We start from the raw sequence: 6,263 nt of genomic DNA on the forward strand, positions 1-6,263 counted from the left end.
GAGATCCTGCCTGCAGGCCCAGACTCCAGGAAAGGTGTCTGACCTGGCCTCTGGTCACCTGCAGCTCACTGCAGCCACTTTCCTGCTGTGTCTCATTCAGGGACCGGGCCTTTGTCCCCAAAGCTGACCCCCACCCTGGCCTCAAGACAGCATCCTGTCTCCAGGCTCTCTCCCCAGTACTCCCTAGGCAGCAGGAAGAACCAGTTGTCTCAGAAATGTGACATCTACAGCAATAAGAGCAGCAGCATCTCTCAGCATGCACACTGCTTTGCTTTGATGCAATTCAGACATTGTCTAAGGCAGTGAGTGCAGCTGGGTTCTGCCACCTAAGGAGCTGGGAACTGCCTGGCGTTTCCTGTGAGTCTGAGACCCTGTGGGCACAGATGAGAATGCTGGGCTCTTGCTTTTCCTGACCCTGGGAGTCAAGTCAGGCAGCCAGATTTAGTCTTTGCTTCAGGTTTCCTAGCAGGGAACCAAACTGGCGCTGGGAGAATGATGCACAGGTGCGACACCCACCTCCCCACCTGCTGCGGCTGGAGGTTGTCATGGAAACAGAACCCTCCACTTCCAGGGTGTAGGTAGCCACATTCTGGTACCTGTGCTCATACCCATGGGCAGCCTCTCATTAAGAAGCCAGAATTCACTTGCTGCAGGTGCTGTTGGCTTTCTAAAGCAGCAAGACCAGGCAACTCAGTATACTGCCGCTGGCCTTTGTGTGAAAAACGCCTACCAGAAATCAAGCCTCCTGCCAGACTCTTCTTGTATTGTTTGAAAACCAAACACCTCTGTCCAGAACACCTAGGTTTCAGCTCCAATCAGCCTTTGACAAGTCTAACACACACACACACACACACACACACCATGCAGGAATGACTCACTGTTCAGAGGGGGCAGGAGACCTGTCAGTGACCATCTGTGTTCACAGAGGATAACCACTGTCTTCATGCTCACACAAGATCCATGCAAGCTAGAACTCGGTGGCTGTTGGGTGACAATGTATAGCTGGTATATACTCTGGTATAGCTGGGGAGTTGACAGCTTGACAATGCAATGGTGGGCAGGACCCAAGCTACCACAAACGCAGGCCATCAGGAAAGCCTGGAGGACTGTAGGCACGGAGGACTGCAGCGTGGTCACAGAGACAGTCTCTCGAGCCTCGGGGTGCTTGGAATTCAGTGGAGGTTCTGGATCAGATCTAGCTCCCCACTTTGATCTGCTTACACACACACACACACACACACACACACACACACACACACACACACGCCTTTTGCGACAGGGTCTTGCTATGTGGCCCTGACTGCCTTAGAACTAGCTATGGAGACAAGGCTGTTCTCAAAGTTGTGGTTATCCTCTTGTCTCTGCCTCCTAAGTGCTGTGATTATAGGCGTGTGCCATCTTACCCAGCTGAAATTGTGTGTGTGCGTTTGTGTGAACATATGCGATACAGGGGCAGGTACTCCCAGAGGCCAGATCAGATCCCCAGGAGCTTGTGCTCTAGGTGGCTGTAGGCCACTCAATCGTGGGTGCTGCTAAGTGCTCCTAACCACTGAGCCATCTCTCCAGTCCTGAAACGGCGTTTCATCCATCTCCCAGTTGTTTCTTTCCCTCTGACTCAGGCTGACGTGTCTGTCTCCTCCACTCACGGGCTGCAGGATATTTGACTGTACTATGACATCCCGAGACTGTTAATAAAGTTAACCTTGAATTGAAAGACCCCAGCTTAGCTGCTGTAATGCCATTTTGCAAGGCTTTCACACAAACAAGTGTAAGTTCAAGGTAAAGTCAGTACTCCTAGGCGGCCAAAACAGGATATCTGTGGTCTGACACCAGGCCTAGGAGGGGAACGGACAGTTCTGGGAAAACTACATGTGCCCTAGATAGAGCCAAGTCAGCTATTATCATATCTTCATGTCCCCGAGGAGCTTGTCCCCAAGTGAACCCATCGCCCCATCCGAACTGACCAATGGGATTCCTGTAACCATGCTTCTACTTCTGTATGCCTGCTCTGCCCGCCTGTTTCCATATAAAAGACCCCCTGCCCAGCCTAAGGGCGAGCAAGTCCTCCACAAGTCCTCCGAAAGGACTTTGCCGCCCACAGGTACCTGTGCACACCCAATAAACCTCTTGCTAATTGCAGCCAGTGGTCTCGACTGTTCCTTGGGTTCAGGGGTCTCCTCCTGAGGGAAGGACCACTCTGAGGGTCTTTCAGAATCAAGGGGTGAAGCCAGTCAAAATTAGCCATAGAGAAGCCAAGAATATGGATTGAGAAGACACAGGAAGAAGTAGGGAGAGACTTCAAACTGGCACTGTGGAGAGAGGCACTTGCTGGGTCTGTTGGTCACTCCTCCTCTTCTTTGATCTATCAGGCTTATACCCCAATATCTGATTCCTGAGTCTTTACTGGTAATAGAACAACTTAAACACCACAGCCATGAGCTAGTGGAAGGGAGGGAAGATGGGGGTGGGGGTGGAGGTGGGCCTGAGGCTCTGGGCTCCAGATGGCACTTGGTTCCACTGCCACCTGGTGTTGGTAATGAGCCACACTTTCAGCCTCCTCGCCCCTGACACTGCAGTGACACAAGCTCCCAAAATCTTTCACATAAAAAGTAAGATGTGGTGGCACACAGCTGTCACCCTAACACTCAGAACTAGGGAGAATCCTGAGTTCAAGGCCAGCCTAGGCCGTATAAGACCCTGTCTCAAAACACACACACACACACACACACACACACACACACCACCCAATGCCAAGCAGATGTTTCAGTTTTGTTTTTGCACTACTTTTGGTTTGCTTTATTTATTTCTGTCATTGTTTTGAGCAAGATCTCACTATGTAGACCAGGCTGGCTCATAATCAGGATCATCCTTCCTCAGGCAGAGCCTGGTTTGCTCTCACTATGTAGACCAGGCTGGCCTGGTTTGCTTCCCTTTTTTGTTTTGTTTTTACTGAACACGGATTACTCTTTAAAACGAAGAAGAGCAGCACATACTTTTCGGGAAAAGTCTTGAAGAAGGTCGGAATAACTGCCTTGGAGGAAACTAGGCTCATGGACAGGGTAGCTATTTTTAGACGGAGGGCTAGTGGGAGGACCAGACAGATCTGAGTACAGCTTCAGAAACAGGACAAGGACTAGGGAGGCTCAGAGCAGCTCCACGCGGCACTGCTTACTAGAAAAGCCAGGCAGACAGAGCACACCATTCTGAAGGCATCTGAGGTCCTTAAACCACTGCTCAGAGACAAGAGACATGTGGCCCTGCAGTAGCTCTTACTGACTTATGGATTCTAATTTGTTGACTACATTTTCCTTTAAATACACAGGAAAACTGCTTTCTATAATCCCCACGGGATGACGTCTGCCACCCTTCCCCCATCCTTACAGTTCAGTGTGCACTGGGCGTGTCTGGAGTGAAGGAGCTGTGCAGGACTGCGCTGCAGCTGCCCTCTGCCATACCCTCTATGCAGAGGACCTGACCTGCAGGATTTCAGCCTTTACTTAGTCCTGGTAGGCAAAGAAGAACAGAGGCTGGGTGTCTCCCCATCGCGAGGCACTCTCCCAGTGGGCAACACCTTTTTGTCTCCCTGGCCATGTCTAACTACCAGAAGGGTGGTAGGAAATGTAGGTTTCCACTGGATACTATGCCACCCATTAAACTGGGTTCTGATGGACTCCCTGCTCCTCTCTGAGGATGGGTGATCATTCCTTCTCTGTGACGCTAAGTAGGGCTGGGGCTGCAGCTCAGGGAAGGGGGCTTACATAGCATTCCAAGACCTTGGGTTTGATCCCAGCACCAGAGAAAAAGCAAAAATCAACCCAACCCAAACCCCAGAAGTAAGTGTGAGGACTTGCAGTGTCAGTGCTATGCAATCCCAACACGAGGAGATTCAGACAAGAGACCGTACCCAGCCTTCAGACTGACCTTGAACAAAGACCAAGATGCCTGACCTATGAGAGTCTGTAAGCCCAGGAAATCTCACCCTGCATTACAGAGTTCAGTGAGGATGAAGATGGCAGGATGTTGGGCGCCCCTGTGGTTCTCTGGTTGGTCTTGCTCAGCCAGGAAAGCAGATGGGCAGCTGGAGAACAGCCTTCCTGCCACATGTCAGCCGAGGCCATGGGACCCAAATGGTCACAGCCAAATGCAGAGGCCCAAGACTGAACCACAATGGCTTGGTCAAAGCACCCAACTTGTGGGTCTTTGGGAGAGCAGGCTAGCAGGATGCTTCCCCGCAGTGGAGACAACACAGCAGGCTACCCACCAGCACAGGCTCAGATCTCTGTAGAACAAAGCATTACTTGTGGCATTCAAAGCCTATTCCTAACTGCTCAGTATAGTATATGCTAGTCCTGACTGCTGAGAATGAGCTCTGTCCTCTTACAGGATCCGAAGTCCCATAGTAATGGCAGCAGTGTGGCCAGAGGCATAGGGGCACTTAAGACTAAACACAAATCACAGGGATCTAGGAAAGGGGTCAGGGAGGGTGGGCAGGAAGGCTAGAGGCCTCAGACCCTAAAGGATGAAGTTTGACTTCCAAAGCATTCCTTCTGGAAGCTTCCAGCACCTCACAGTGACATATAGCCCACACATCCAAGCTCCACAGATGGTTGTAAAGAACGTCCCCGTCCTGCTTTCTTCCCCAGACCTCTTGCCATCTTGAGACCCTAGGCTGAAGATAGAGCCCAGGAAGGGGCAGCAGAAAGCAGTCAGCAAGCATGGGCACCCCTGCCTTTCCTTCACCCTCAGCAGCCTGTCTCTTTATCCCCAGAGGGGCACAATCAGGGATCAAAGCTTCTGGAACCCCCTTGGTCCTCTGAAGCATGTATGAGTCACCAGGGACACGTACCCCCATCTTATCCAGGCCATCTGCACTCAATCACAGGCCCTTTGGAAGCCAGCAGAGAGTCTCTGCTGTGGCGCTCTGTGATTAGCTCGTTCTTGTTTCGAACGCTGCACAGCTGTGAGCAGCAGTCACGATTCAAAGCCTTTTTCCTCAAAAAGAAAACTGCAGAAGTAGCTGTGACTGCTGTGTGGAGTCTGAAAGTCTCGCTTCCTAGATAAGTCCCGGCCTTCCTGGGTCTGGGATCACTCAGACTCTGTGGTCAGCAAATAAGCTAAGAACTACCAAGACAGACGCTGGCAGAGGGGAAACGTCTCTGTCAGGAGGCCGAGGCAGGAGGATCACAAATTGAGGACAGCACGTCTCAGAAGCACAATAGAACAAGCGAGGAAAGACTGACACGGGTTCTAAGTCTGGAGTAACTGGTTTTGCTTATCATGCCGAGAAGTCAAAATGTCTATTTAGCATAAAAGCTGCCCCAAATTATATCACTGTAAAAAAATAAAAAAATAAAATAAAGACTTAAAAAGAACTCTTTGTGTGCATTTGCATGTGTGTGTGGTGGAGTGCCCTTGGCATCAGCAGGACCCTGCAGCACAACACTGGAAACAGAAACACCAGTGTGAACTTACGGTTTCTAGGACGGGTAAGAAGTAAACATCTATGCGCTCACATTCAGGAAACGTCACCAGGCTCTGACAGCAGCGCCTGGGGCTGGCAGGAGGGTTAAGACGAGGCTAGCTTGGGCTACCTGTCCGGGCCAAGGCTGCCTAAGTTTCATAGCAAGATCCCGTCTCAAAAAAAAATCAAGGGCTGGGGAGTGCATGCCAGGGTCTGGGTTTGATTCCCACGTACTGCAAATCAACCGATCAATCGACAATCAATTACAAACACAAGACAAAACTCTCAACCAACAACACTGACGACCACATACACAGACACACCAATCAATTACAAACACAAGACAAAACTCTCAACCAACAACACTGACGACAACCAGCAGCCAAACGTGTTAGTGGTACTGGGGAGGCTTCAAGGTCAAGGCCTTCCTGAGAGATCTGAAGTGGGCAGACACAAAACCCCGACACACATTCCTGTCCTCACCACAGCTGGGGCTTGAAACAACAAACCCTAATCCCTAAGGAAAAGGGGACAAGTAAGGACACAGGATCCAGCTTGAAGGTGATCCTACTGGTCACAGCTGAGACCAGGGTAGTTCCTGTAAAAATAATGACGGTAAGATGAAAAATGAAGCACATATCTATAAATTAAAAATCAAGTGAGGCTAGGCATGGTGGCTCAAGCCTGTGATCCCAGCACTCCAAAGGGCAGGGAGATGTCATGATCCCATGCAAGACTGGGGTGGACACTCTACTTATAAAACAAAACAAAAAAACCCCTACTCTTTACAGTGAAGTCTGCC

The sequence above is a fragment of the Microtus ochrogaster genome, chromosome 6 (assembly GCF_000317375.1).
Source record: "Microtus ochrogaster isolate Prairie Vole_2 chromosome 6, MicOch1.0, whole genome shotgun sequence".
NCBI lineage: Eukaryota > Metazoa > Chordata > Mammalia > Rodentia > Cricetidae > Microtus > Microtus ochrogaster.